Source organism: Mesoplodon mirus (assembly GCF_964341445.2).
Source record: "Mesoplodon mirus genome assembly, chromosome: 7".
NCBI lineage: Eukaryota > Metazoa > Chordata > Mammalia > Artiodactyla > Ziphiidae > Mesoplodon > Mesoplodon mirus.
In genome coordinates, this window is record NC_138983.1 from 83,265,434 (window position 1) to 83,278,364 (window position 12,931).

Sequence of the window (12,931 nt, forward strand, 5' to 3'; positions counted from 1 at the left end):
GGAATTTATTTTGTAAAAGAAAAAGGAAGTAATTTTGTCTTAAAGCTGGTTATTTCTAAATAGGAAATAAAATAAAGGGCAAGTTAATATGAATATAGAAAGTTGTAGATTTCTGGGGAAAAAGTAATCTTTAGAAAGAAATTCTATGTGTTGTCAGGACTCACTAAGATTAGAATGAATTTAATTGAGTAAATGAATTTTAAGCTTAAAAGTAAAGTGGTACAAAAACTTTAAATTTTTTTCTCTCTCTGTTAAGAGAAAAAAGTTTTCTTGGAATATTGATTTGCTTTTGATTACAGATGGTAAATTTTCTTTACCTTTTAAATAATCTGTTATAACTTTCTGTACTTGCTTTTAAAATATTTCATTGTAACTTTGGTTAAATGGATAAGCATTGTTTCACAGTGATCTGTAATCCTATTTGACCAAGTGTCTTGAAACTTTTTAACATTTTGGATAAACTTCTCAAGGATAGAATCCTAATTAAAGATATTTTGACCTCTAGATAGCTTTGGGATGTTTCAGAGGACCCCTAAGTCATCTCAAAGAGAGATATTAAACTAATTAGGATTATTTGGTATGTTATGGGAGGCACTGTCAATTGATTAGAGATAAATGTATCTCCAACCTTCTTAGGTTATACATTTAGATTATACTAAATATCATTAATATAGATATTCTTATGTTATATGAAATTAAATAAAATTTCTAAAATTTGAATATGTCAAATTTGTATGTTACAGAAGTAAACAAATTTTTTTTTGTCAATTGCATTTTAACCAGCTCTTTAACTGTGTCTTTTTAAGTCTTTTTTATCATTCATAGATGCTTTTGCAAAAATGCTTCATCTTCAGGAAGATTCATACTAAAGACTTTCTGACAAGTGCAGGTTTCTGATAACTTTCAAATCATACCATTGAATTGGGTAAGAAATTAAAGAATTCTAATGGAAATCCCGATGGTTTCATAAAGGTTAAGGCTGCAAACTGTAAACAGCTCAAATGTTCATCATCAAGTGAATGAGTAATTCACATCAGCAATAAAGGGGAATGAAATATTAATATACATAACATGGATGAATCTCAAAACATGCTGAGTGAAAGAAAACAGGAACCAAATACACACTGTTAGATTCTATTTATGTAAATTTGAGAATGGGAAAACTATAGTCACTGAAAGCAAATCATCATATCACTTTTGTAGGAAGGTGAGGATTGACCACAAAGGAGCCTAAGGAAACTTTCTGGGTAATGGAAATTTTCTGTATCATGATTGTGGTAGTGATTACACAACTGTATATATTTGTCAAAATTTATCTAACTGTGCCATACACTTAACATGAGTGCTATCAGTTGTATGTAAATTGTACCCCAGTAGGGGTGATTAAAAGGAAATATATATTATGTATGACATATAAATATATGTTTACATATATTACATATACATCATGACAATAGAATAAAACATGTTCTTAGTGATTAAATTGCCATTTAGCCAACATCCAGAATGCCAAACATCCTTATTTTTTTCTTGTTTTTCCTTTCTCTAACCTTTCAAAAAGCATCATTTTTAATAGTCACATCAACATTGCTGATTAGATTTGCAGTAATTTGAAAACACAGAAGACATTCCTTTTAAAAATATAAACAAAAGCTGCTTTCATCTGCTCTCTAGATCTTTTTATTCTTATGCCACATTCTTTACACCAGTTGACCAACTGAGTTAGGCACTCATTTACTTTTTCACAAATCTTTGTTGTGTTTCTGCCAGTTCTGCATTAGGGACTATTAAGGAGGAAAACCACTGACACAAAATGGTTTCATTTGTGCTGAAGCCCACGATACCACGCATATATTTAATACCTAACCTACTTGCAATTTCAACCTTCACCAGAAATGTTATCTTAATTCTGAAATCTGGAATCTTCTGGTCAGCACCAATGTGGTAATCTATCACAGGGGCCCTCTCCATCTCCCCCAACCCAAGAAGAAGAGGCAATCTGCAAGATAAAACTCAAGGCTTCCCTTCCCTACAAAGAGAAGATAGTACTGGTCCCAAATAACCTTTTTTTCTTTTGCTAATGACTTTCTTGCCCACCCTCCTTTCTATAAAAACCTTCCACTCTGTGTAACTTCTCAAAGTGCTCTTCTATTTACTAGATGAGATGCTGCCCAATTCATAAAGCATCAAATAAGGCCAATCAGATTTTCAAATTTACTCAGTTGAATTTTGTTTTTTAACAAGACATGACCTTAAACAAGATAAACATTGCCCCTGTTTTCATCTCAGGTGGCCTCAGCCTGCAGCTGCTTGAAGCAGGATTTTGGTTCCTGGCCAGAGATTGAAGTCAGGCCGGGGCAGTGAAAGCACTAAATCCTAGCCACTAGACCACCAGGGACTAGTGGCCAGTGACAAGGTCCTGGCCTGTCTGCTGTGTAGAAATGAATTTCCACAGAGATGGAAAGTAGTGAAACAAGTAAAGTGTTTATTAGGAGGACAAAGAATACATGTGGATAGACACATGGGCGGGCTCAGAGAGAGAGCTGCGCTCGCAGGGTAGTTTGAATCACTTTTATGGGGAATTTCTTCCAGGTTTCCTTTGACCAATCATCTTGCTTTGCCTGGTTCTGAGTCCATATTTGGTATACCTCAGGGTCCTCCCGTGTTCATGTGCATCTCTTAGCCAAGATGGATGCTAGTGAAGAGGCCTATGGGTAGTTGACATCACTTACTATGGGGTGGTGCCCTCTCCCTTTTTGACCTCCAAGGAACCCTTCTGCACATGTGTCGCTGGGAAGGTCTCCTTGACTACGAGAATGAGGAACATCTAGTCTTTTATCTCTTATCTGGGCAGGGCACAGCCTCCTTTCTCGATTGCCCTGTTATTGATATTTTGGAGTTTCTGTCCAGAGGGAATGAACTCCTGCTGCTTACCCTGGGGCCCATCTATCTCCTGCCTCACTTTCACAGAACTCACAATCTGCTGTGAGAGACAGTCAGAATATGAGCACACACACACACAAATAATTTTAAAGCCCGATAGATTTGAAGTCAATAGAAAAGACATTGAGGGTCTCCCTGGTGGCACAGTGGTTAAGAATCCGCCTGCCAGTGCAGGGGACACGGGTTCAAGCCCTGGTCCAGGAAGATCCCACATGTCGTGGAGCAACTAAGTCCGCGAGCCACAACTACTGAGCCCGCATGTTGCAACTACTGAAGCCCATGAGCCTAGAGCCCGTGCTGCGCAACAAGAGGAGCCACCACAATGAGAAGCCCTCACACCGCAACGAACAGAATCCCCTGCTTGCCGCAACTAGAGAAAGCCCACGCGCAGCAACGAAAACCCAATGCAGCCATAAATAAATAAATAAATAAATAAATAAATTTTAAAAAAAAAGAAGACATTGAAAAAGAAATGGGCCTCCTTTTGATAAGGAAGTCAGAGGTTTCTCTGTAACTTCTTTTGAGAACAATAAGCCATGTCTTTTCCTTCTTCTACATTTTCTCTCCCCACTGCTGACCCCAACAAAATGCTGAAGACAGAATTTGCGCTCAATAGATTACCTTTTAAATTGATGTAAAAGTATAAAGTATATTTATGTGCATTAAAGTATGGAAGGGCATACATTTGGAGCATAAAAGCTCAGTACCTGCTGGAAATATCACATAATTGATGAATATAAAACTAATTATATAATAGGGAAATTAAAAAGAAATTTCAGGCTGTGTAGAGACTAAATTAAGAGAACAATATCATATATAATAGCTGAATATTTTGGCATTTGAAATTGGAATTTAAAAAATAGATAAGAGAGGAAGAAATAGGAGTCTTAATTAATAACTGAAGGACAAAGGGGGGATAGGTAGCTTATTTAGCTTATTTCTGCCTTTTTAGTTGCAGAAAATATCAGTTTTGAAACCAGATATGGTTGCCATGTATTAGTTCTGCACAAAGTGCTAGGATGAGTTTCCCCACACCCACAGTTTGGGGATAGTGCTTTACTCATAACTCATCTTTCATGCATTTGCCTAAATTCTTGTGGAATACAGCTGGACTTGCAGCTCATAAATGTGACCTTTGGATGTGTTTTAAACACTACTGAACTCCATTTTAATTTTACATAGTAAAGCCTCTGGGCTCTATTTACTCTTTCATTATATAACATTCATTTATCTTATGAAAAACGCTGTGATTCACTGTTGGTCTAGCATTTTTTTTTTCACTTATTTGGATGATTTTTAGAATCCAAACTGTATTGTTATTTATCTTGGAAAACAGAAACACTTTCGGGAGTCAGTTTTCTGAGTCCCAAACCCCTCACCTGACACCCTCTTGTGGTGCTGTGCCCTGGGGGGAGGATACAGCAGGATCTGCAGGTGGAGAGGCCTAGAGAGCTGAGGGTATTATGTGTCTGGTTTATCGCCAAGATCAGTCAAGCCCCAAATTATAGTGTTGAGGGAGAAATTTTTCACGTAATGAGGTATGGGGAAGTCCTTTAGGCTTATACATGGTTCAGTGTAAACTCTGTGTGAACTGAAAGAGCTTGTCAAGCACACAGCACATCTGCTTTAACCATTAAGGAAAAGAAATGTCTGATTCAAAAAGAAGGATAAGTGACTCCCTTCTTACGATGCCCATGTTCACACCCTCTCGAAGACGAGGCTCCTTTCCCACGTGCCAGGATCCTACTGTCTCACTACACATGTCCTCAATCTGTCTCTTTTGAAATCTTCAAGGAATAGACCCCTGTCATGTTGGATGTATGTTCTTTGTTCTGATAAAGTATAAGACTACCATGCTTCAGTGGAGAAGCTCCTTAGAGCCTTTTGAGGGGCTGCCTCCCAGATTATAGCCCTCAGCTTGGCTCAAATAAAACTATTTTCTGTTCCTATTATAAATTCTTTATTATTTCCCTCCACAGTGTGTTATTCCTTATGAAGTCCAGCTGTTCTAGGCTGACACCAAGCCACCCTGAAGCAGCCATCGTGTCTTCATTGCCTCTTTCTCACATCTGGGTCCTTGAAGGTTGCTGAGATCACACTTGCTTGTCTGTGTCCATGGAACCCAGGGCAGAGCCCAGGTCCTCCCACCAGGGCCCTGGATTCTGGTACCAAACCCAGGAGAAGGTGTGCTCTAGTTATATCAGCCTCACCTGGCACCAAGGCCAAGATCGTCATGTGTTTTTTCCCAGACTTCTTCTGTGGGAAAGGGTTTTGGGACGTTTTGTTTTCCCTAGTTCACCCTAGAGAGATGCAAGGAGGAAGTCTGATGCAGACTTTCCAGCTTACAAACATCTGAGGGCTGTGTCTCAGGTCAGGATCAATGTTCCCTTTTCCATGGGCATTCAAGTCAGTGAGGCAGCCTGACTTGAGGGCCAGGACTCTGCCTCTGTAGTCCTGGAGGTGATGGCTGAGGGCTGGGGACAGGGGCGCTGCGGTTCTGCCCAAGGGGAATTAAAGGCCAGAAAGCCCTGGTTTCTGCAGGAGTCTGATCATCGCCTGGAATGTATGCCAGTTAACATATAATTTCTTTATCCTATTTATTCATTATTGTTATTTCTCATTGTACTTTGGGACTCAATTTTTTATTGTTATAGAAATCCAATGTTTTCAAAGATTCTCCCTCAAGGATTCTACTGTTAACATTTTTCATTAAGAGAAATGCCTGTCTATTCCAATCTTTCTTTCCCTCCATTATTTACTGTGTCTTTTCTAGGTCTTGTCCTTGTCTCCTGGGCCACAGTCAGTAATGTCTCCACTTATGTATTCTGAGTGTGTGATCATTTGGTCCAAGGGATTCTGCTGAATGAAGTATAAATTCTGATATCTTTCTCTTGCAAACTTTCAAAACCTACAAATAAAATGAAGATATGGGCAATATAAAATGAAAATATGATTTTCCATTCTTATTAATATCTATCTCTATATTTCAATAGAATTCAATTATTGGCCCCTGGTGACTATATTTTTCAAAAGAATTCCCTAAATAATTACCAGGAATTCACTACTCCAATGTAATGTAGAAGATATTCTTAGTGTATTCTTCAAATTCATGTTGATGGAATGCTCAAGTTCCCTATATCAAATTGAGCTCCTATATTCCCTCTGAATAATAAAACTAAGATATGTTTGCTAAAGATTGTTGAAAAACAACATTTTAGCTTGACATGGACAGTACAAATACAGTATCACTAAGGGTGAAAATTTAGTATATGTCCTGTGGACTACCAATTTCATGTTCCACAATCACAATCGAACCACTTAAATACAGAATTATTTCCTAATTCTCTATTATATAAATCTCATTATAAATAACAAGCATTTTAAAAGCTTTAAATTTTTAACTATAGCTCATGAATTTGTACCTTTTCTCCTCTATCAACAAAAATTGACTTTCATGGTTAACTCAGTTAAAAAATAAAACAGCACAATAGGAAAGAAGTAAAATATCTCCATTGCCTACAATATATAATAATATATATAAATATGCTGATGACAAAAACGTGGGTCTGCTCTCCCACGTGCAGTAAAGCAAATCTACTGACACCAGGTTATGGCGAAGGAAAGTACAGCGTTTATTGCAGGTGCCAGGCAGGGAGTTCAGGTCAGCTAGTGCTCAAAACACCTGAACCCCCTTTCCTGATGGGTTTCATGAAAGCATTTTTAAATACCAGGTGAGAGAGGGGAATCACAGGGTATGTGATCAGCTCCTGCACAATTCTTTGGTTGATGTGAGGTAACAGAGCAGTGTCACAGGGGTTAACGTTATCAATCCTCAGGCTCCAGTAAAAGATCTCCTACTTAAAACAGTTTCGAAAGTTAATAAAAATAAACACTAACTGAGTAGAGGGCAGGTGTCCTCAACTTCAGAACAGTGTAAAGTCAGCAAATATCACAACTGGTACACCCCTCGAAGAGACTGATCTGGACTGGTTGCAATTTTTAAGAAAACACATTTGGGTAAAATTAACTCTGCACTTAAAAAAACTGACTCACAGGTTTTAGGTTTTCTAAATGCTCTAAAAGTACTTCTTTTTCCTTTCCAAGAAGGGACTTTCAACCTCCCCCAAAGTAAAAGGGCAGTGCCTCTTGGATTGCTTTCTCTCACTGAACACACCGAAGAAAAATTGCATCATGTTGGTGTCTATCTGAATAATGTGCTCAGGGCTCTCCCTGAGTCATTGCATGGTTCTCATTTGCACGTGGGAGCCAATGGGTCTAAGTGCAGGCCACCACAGGATGTGCCACTATGGCATGTGGATTATTTTGAGCTGAAAACAATCAGGCCCAAAAGACTCAGGAAGAGCCTTTGAACTTCCCCCTTACTGCCTAAAATAATTTAAGACAGGAGGCCTGTCCCAGGAAGAAGCTATCACTAGAGATAAATGTAGTATAATATTAGGTGTGGTAGAACAGGAGGAACATTGAAAAGCCCATTTGATCAAAATCCTCTCTGTGGGGCTTCCCTGGTGGCGCAGTGGTTGAGAGCCCGCCTGCCGATGCCGGGGACACGGGTTCGTGCCCCGGTCCGGGAAGATCCCACGTGCCGCGGAGCAGCTGGGCCCATGAGCCATGGCTGCTGGGCCTGTGCGTCCGGAGCCTGTGCTCCGCAACGGGAGAGGCCACAACAGTGAGAGGCACGCGTACCGCAAAAAAAAAATTCTCTCTGTGGCTCATTGTCTTTGGATGGATCAGCAAACATTTGTTTACCAAACATTAACTCTTTTTAACTTCCTGTGAATTACCTTACTTCCCCTTGAAATTTCAGACCCATACCTCCTTCTGATGCCGAAATTTGGCCTCTGTGCACTGGTATGGAATCGAATTCGGGGGCAGAGTTTGGGTGAAGTAGAAAAGAATAGGTTTATTGTGTTGCCAGGCAAAGGGGGACACAGCAGGCTAATGCCCTCAAAACTGTGTGTCCCAACCTGGGGGGATTTGGTGAGGAGTTTTATAGCAATGGTTCAAGGTCAGGGTTGCTGATAAGGATTATGGTGTGTTCAGGGCCTGCAATCCTTTAAGCTGGCCTCAGGTGGTCTCCTGATGAGCTTCTATGCTTCTCAAGGTTATCAAACCGTGACCTTCTCTCTCTACTCCATCAAGTAGTTAACATCTTCCATTTGTTGGGGGTTTTAGTTCTGTAGAAGAGCTCAGTTATTGGTATATGTTTCCCTTGAGGCAGAACCAGGATCTTGTCCCAAAGCTGCACTATTGTTTCTTGACAGTTCCTCCCTTGTCTCTGCAGCCCCTCCCTTCCCTGATTAGCAACTATTTGACCCTACCCTTTGGAATTCAGGGAAGGTTGTGGAGGCTGAAGCCTAGTCCCTGCAAACAAGAAATGGGGGACACAGAAAGACTTTAGTGCCCAGGAGCCCCACAGGGTCCTGCTCAGTTTCACTTCTCTTTAGTCAAGAATATATATATGCCACCTTGTCTTGCTGTCTTTGGAATTCTTCATACTTATGTGAATTCCCCATGTGCACATAATAATTTAATTGTCTCTTGTTAATCTGCCTTATGTCATTTTCATTGCCAGCCAAAGAGCTAATGTTACCCAAAAACCTGGGTTTGCCTCTTGGTGGGTGTCAAGCTGAAAGGCACAACAAAAACAAAGATTGGGAGAAGAAAGGATTTGTTACTTGCAGCAAGTAAAGAGAACACCGGGGGTCTTTCCCAAAGCAGTGTCTTCCTGAACAGCAAAATTGGGGAATTTTTAAGCTAAGGGTATATGCATATTCATGAAGGGGTTTGGGTGGTCCACAGAGTCCAAGCTTTAGTGGACTGAAGTCATGAGGGTCAGAAAAGGTCAATATCATCATTCCTTATGTTCCCAGCTGATCAGGCTAATCTTTACCATTGAAAGAGAACTGGGAGTCTTTACAATTATCTTTGTTATTGTTACTTCTTTTACCTGAAAACAGTCCTTTGATTCTGCATTATTTTGTTCCCTTAAGATCATTAATTACTGAGACCCTTTCAACGGCAAGCATCCTGGCCAGGCTTACATTGCAAAATGGCTTAGGCCAAAAATGACTCCTAGATATACATATTATTAAACTTTTGTTTTATTTTCTCCTGTTAATCAGTCTCACGTCAATTTAATTCTTAGACCAGCTAAAAGTGTTACCTGAAACACTTCTTTTGTTGAGCCAAAAGACACAACCAAGCCAAAGGGCAGGAGAAGGAAGGCTTTATTACTTGCAGCAAGTAAGGAGAACACCAGGGATTTTCCCAAAATGGTGGCTCCTTGAACAGCCAAATTGGGAAAGTTTTAAACTGTCAACTGAAAAAAAAAAAAAGCACAAACTGAGAGTTGTGAGTTAAGTTTTATTTGGGGCAAAATGAGGACTATAGCCAAGGAAACAGCCTCTCAGATAGCTCTGAGGAACTGCTCGAAAGAGTTAGGGGGAAGGTCAGCATGTATGTGATTTTGGTGAAGGGGGACACATGGAATAAGGGACACATTTTGGCAGAAATTTGCTGCTAGTCACGAAATGGTGGCTGCTAGTCACAAGGAGCAGATGTCTCCATTAATGATTTTAGTGCTTTTCTAGATATGAGAAGATAAAAGAAACTGGGCTCATAAAATCTTCTGAAAATATCTAACTATCTGAAGGCCTGTTCTGCCGGGTTTTCCCAGAGCATAGACTGCCTCATTCCTGATCTCTGTCCTGAATTTCATTCAGGGTGTGTTGAAGGTTGTGAAACAAAATTTATATTTTATGGCAAGACAAGAGAAATTTAAACATAAATTCTTCTCTGCCCTTTGGTCTCCTCTCTCCCCACACTGTGCATTGTGCATCTGCATTATACATTGACCAAACCTCCCCCATAGGCAGGGACACTTGCTCAACCATAAAGAGCAACATTCTCCTAACATCAACAAGACAACTCCCTCCTTAAGAGATAACATTTCTTCTTGACCTTGTAAGGGGTTACATGACCAGCAGGATGGCACTTAGATCTGAATTATGTAAACGTTCAATAACATGTCATTTGATGTACAGCCCTCGGTCTCAAAAAAAACTTATACACCTCCCTGGGTTTCTAATGGGCAGAACAGCTTTCAGAGTTTTCTGAGATGCTCTTCCCAGGTTATAATCCTCAAGTTTGGCTCAAAGAAAAATTTCCAGTTCTCTTTTCGATCAAGTGATTACTTTTTTGTCAAGGTCAGAGACTACAGTGGCTAGTGACTTCATTCTTATAGAACCAGATGGTAAGGGACAATTTTATTTCACAAGATCATTAATTACTGAGACCTGTTCAAGAGCAAGCATCATGACCAGGCTGAGATCACAAATGATTTAGGCTTAAAATGGCTTCTCTTATGTCAAAAAGTTATATTTGATTCTTTTTCTTTGGGGACCCCCTGCTCCATTTGCCTACAGAAGGGCAGAGGAAAAGTTCTTCCTCTCTGACAGTCTTCATGACTGCCTGGAGAAACAATGATGGACTCAGGAGTTCTTCTCAGCCTCGATGTGCACAGAAATCTTTATGCCTATGGTAAAGGGGCATGGAAAGGAGAGGGTTCTCAATGTGTAGAAGTTCAGATGCTTTCAAAGGCAGGCAATGTGCCCTGCACTATAATGCCTGTTGGGCAGGAAGAAAGTTTCCTGTACCCTTCTAGATTTTTCTGGTTAGTCTAGGAATTAAATTGACATGAAACAGATTAAGATTAGCAGGAGAAAATCAAACAAAATTTAATAATATGTATACATGGAAGAGACCCAGGAGAACTCAGTAAATCTCCCAAATGGCTGAAATCCTCACCTTAAATACCACTTTCAACTAAAGACAAACATGTTGGGTGTAGTGGTTTGGGACTTCAAAGGGGAGGAAGGCAATTCTTCCCCGGACCTCATACCTGAGGTCACCATACCTCAAGGGGAAATTCAGCTTGCACTGCAACTTCAACTAAAGAACAGTTCTTCGTGTAACACTGCCGGATATTGGAAGATACACAGGCCCCTCGGCCGACCGAAGGCATCCCTTCATTGAGGCCGTTCGCTAGTTGCAGGACACCCTGCTTTAAAAAGTTGATTCAGTTTAGGGCACAGTGGGTAGCTTGTGTCTCTTTTACTTGTTAGAAAACACACGTATTTAGGCTGCGTGTCAATCTACACATGGCGTCTATAGCGAAAAGCCTGGTTTTCCCATTTTGAAAGCTCCATTCTTGCAGCCGGAAAAAACCTGAAAAACACTGTTGTTGCCGTGTTTCTAGTCCCTGCAGGCATGGCTCTGAGAAAAAAAAGAGTTTTCTCGAAAGAAAGAGGGTACTTCCAGGTCCTGGGTAGGAGCTCTTCCTGCCCTGCTCTAGAGCTAAGGGGAATCTCAACGGGGGCCCTAGCCTCGACGTAAGGTCTTGATTTGGCATCCAGAAGGGTAGGCGTGAAGCAGGTTCCCTGAGGCCTTAGTCGCAGTTCTGCATTCGTTTAACGGCAGTAAGTGTCTAGAGACTCGTGGCCCCGTCGCGTCAGCACCAGTTTCAGGACAAGAACTCTGAGGACCCGCCGGCTCCCCTGGGCTTGCTGGGCCACACTCAGACCCGTAGGCCCTTCAGGGTGCCCCAGGGTAGGCCGAGGGAAGGGTAACACACTGCAGTCTACCTTGGGGGAGCTAGATGTTGATGATCCAACTACCGGGTTTTTTTTTTTTTGCAAAAACCCCTAGATATCCTGGGCCCTCCCTTACCTCTTCAGAACAGTCCCTCAGAGCTATCTGAGAGGCTGTCTCCTGACTTGTCCTCAGTATGTCCTCCAAATAAAACATAATTCTCAACTTTTAGGTTGTGCATTTTTTTTCAGTCAACATTTAATTGTATGGCTCATGTAGGTACTATGCCTAAATGTAATGGGATGAGCTGTAAATTATTAAAACTAGATAAATTCTGTCAGCTCTACCACTAGCTGAGATCAGGCTTTCTTCTCTGGATACTTCTGTCATAGACCTTGGCAGATATGGGGTCTGTGTTGGTCTTAAAATTATTCTTAGAATTGTGGGGACTCATTCATTCTTTCAACAAATTTTACTGCTTATATTCTATGTGTCAGTTACAGTGCTGGGTCTTGAAATACAGAAGTCAACACACGAAAATACAAGGATAAAACACATTTTCTACCATATTAACTTTTTTCATTCATTAATTCATCCTTAAGTCATTCAACACGCATCTTCTTATTGAATACTGATGAGGGATCAAATGCTATGCTAAACACTGAGTATATAACTGCAAATGAGATGGATAGGCCCTGATTTTGATGTCACTACTATCTTTTGTTGTGCCATATAGTGGGACAGCTTCATTATTCCCTTTACCGTAAGTTTTGTTTTTTTTGCGGTACGCGGGCCTCTCACTGTTGTGGCCTCTCCCGTTGCGGAGCACAGGCTCTGGATGCGCAGGCTCAGCGGCCATGGCTCATGGGCCCAGCCGCTCCATGGTATGTGGGATCGTCCCAGACGGGGGCACGAACCCGTGTCCCCTGCATCGGCAGGCAGACTCTCAACCACTGCGCCACCAGGGAAGCCCTACCCTAAGTTTTTATCACAAATTGCTAATGAAAATAAAACTGTTAGTGGAGTTTCAACATGCATAGGTAAATGAGAACACAGAACTCCCCTTTCGCATGCCCCATTCTCCTCCTTCTAACTCCCTATGTGAACTCACTTTGTGCCAAGACCAAGATGTGCCCCAATAAGAACCAAGCTGATTTCCTCACACTCACAGGGGCTATTGCTCACTTAGAAGACTTGATGCTTAAGTTTGATAAGCAACTAGAAGACCATGGAGACAACCTATAAAAATGATTTGTCTTGGGAGAAAATACTAAAAAGGGTTAATGTGCTGTTCCACATGTCTAACCTCCTGGGATTAAACCACAGGCACCAAGGTCACCAAGGGTACTTGGCAACAATGAGCTAAAAATGAAAAAAA

The 12,931-nt window shown here is 40.8% G+C and overlaps 1 long non-coding RNA gene across 2 annotated transcripts in view; it reads right to left on the reverse strand.

Moving 5' to 3' along the window:
- LOC309808704 overlaps positions 1-12,931 on the reverse strand; it is a 91,275-nt gene that overhangs the window by 13,134 nt on the left and 65,210 nt on the right. Inside the window, exon 3 of one of the 2 annotated variants that reach the window (XR_014294781.1) lies at positions 8,506-8,590. The exons of the other annotated variant lie outside the window; for it this stretch is intronic. This is a non-coding gene — a long non-coding RNA (uncharacterized lncRNA). Of the gene's footprint in view, positions 1-8,505; positions 8,591-12,931 lie in introns of those variants that run through there. 2 annotated transcript variants of the gene reach the window in all.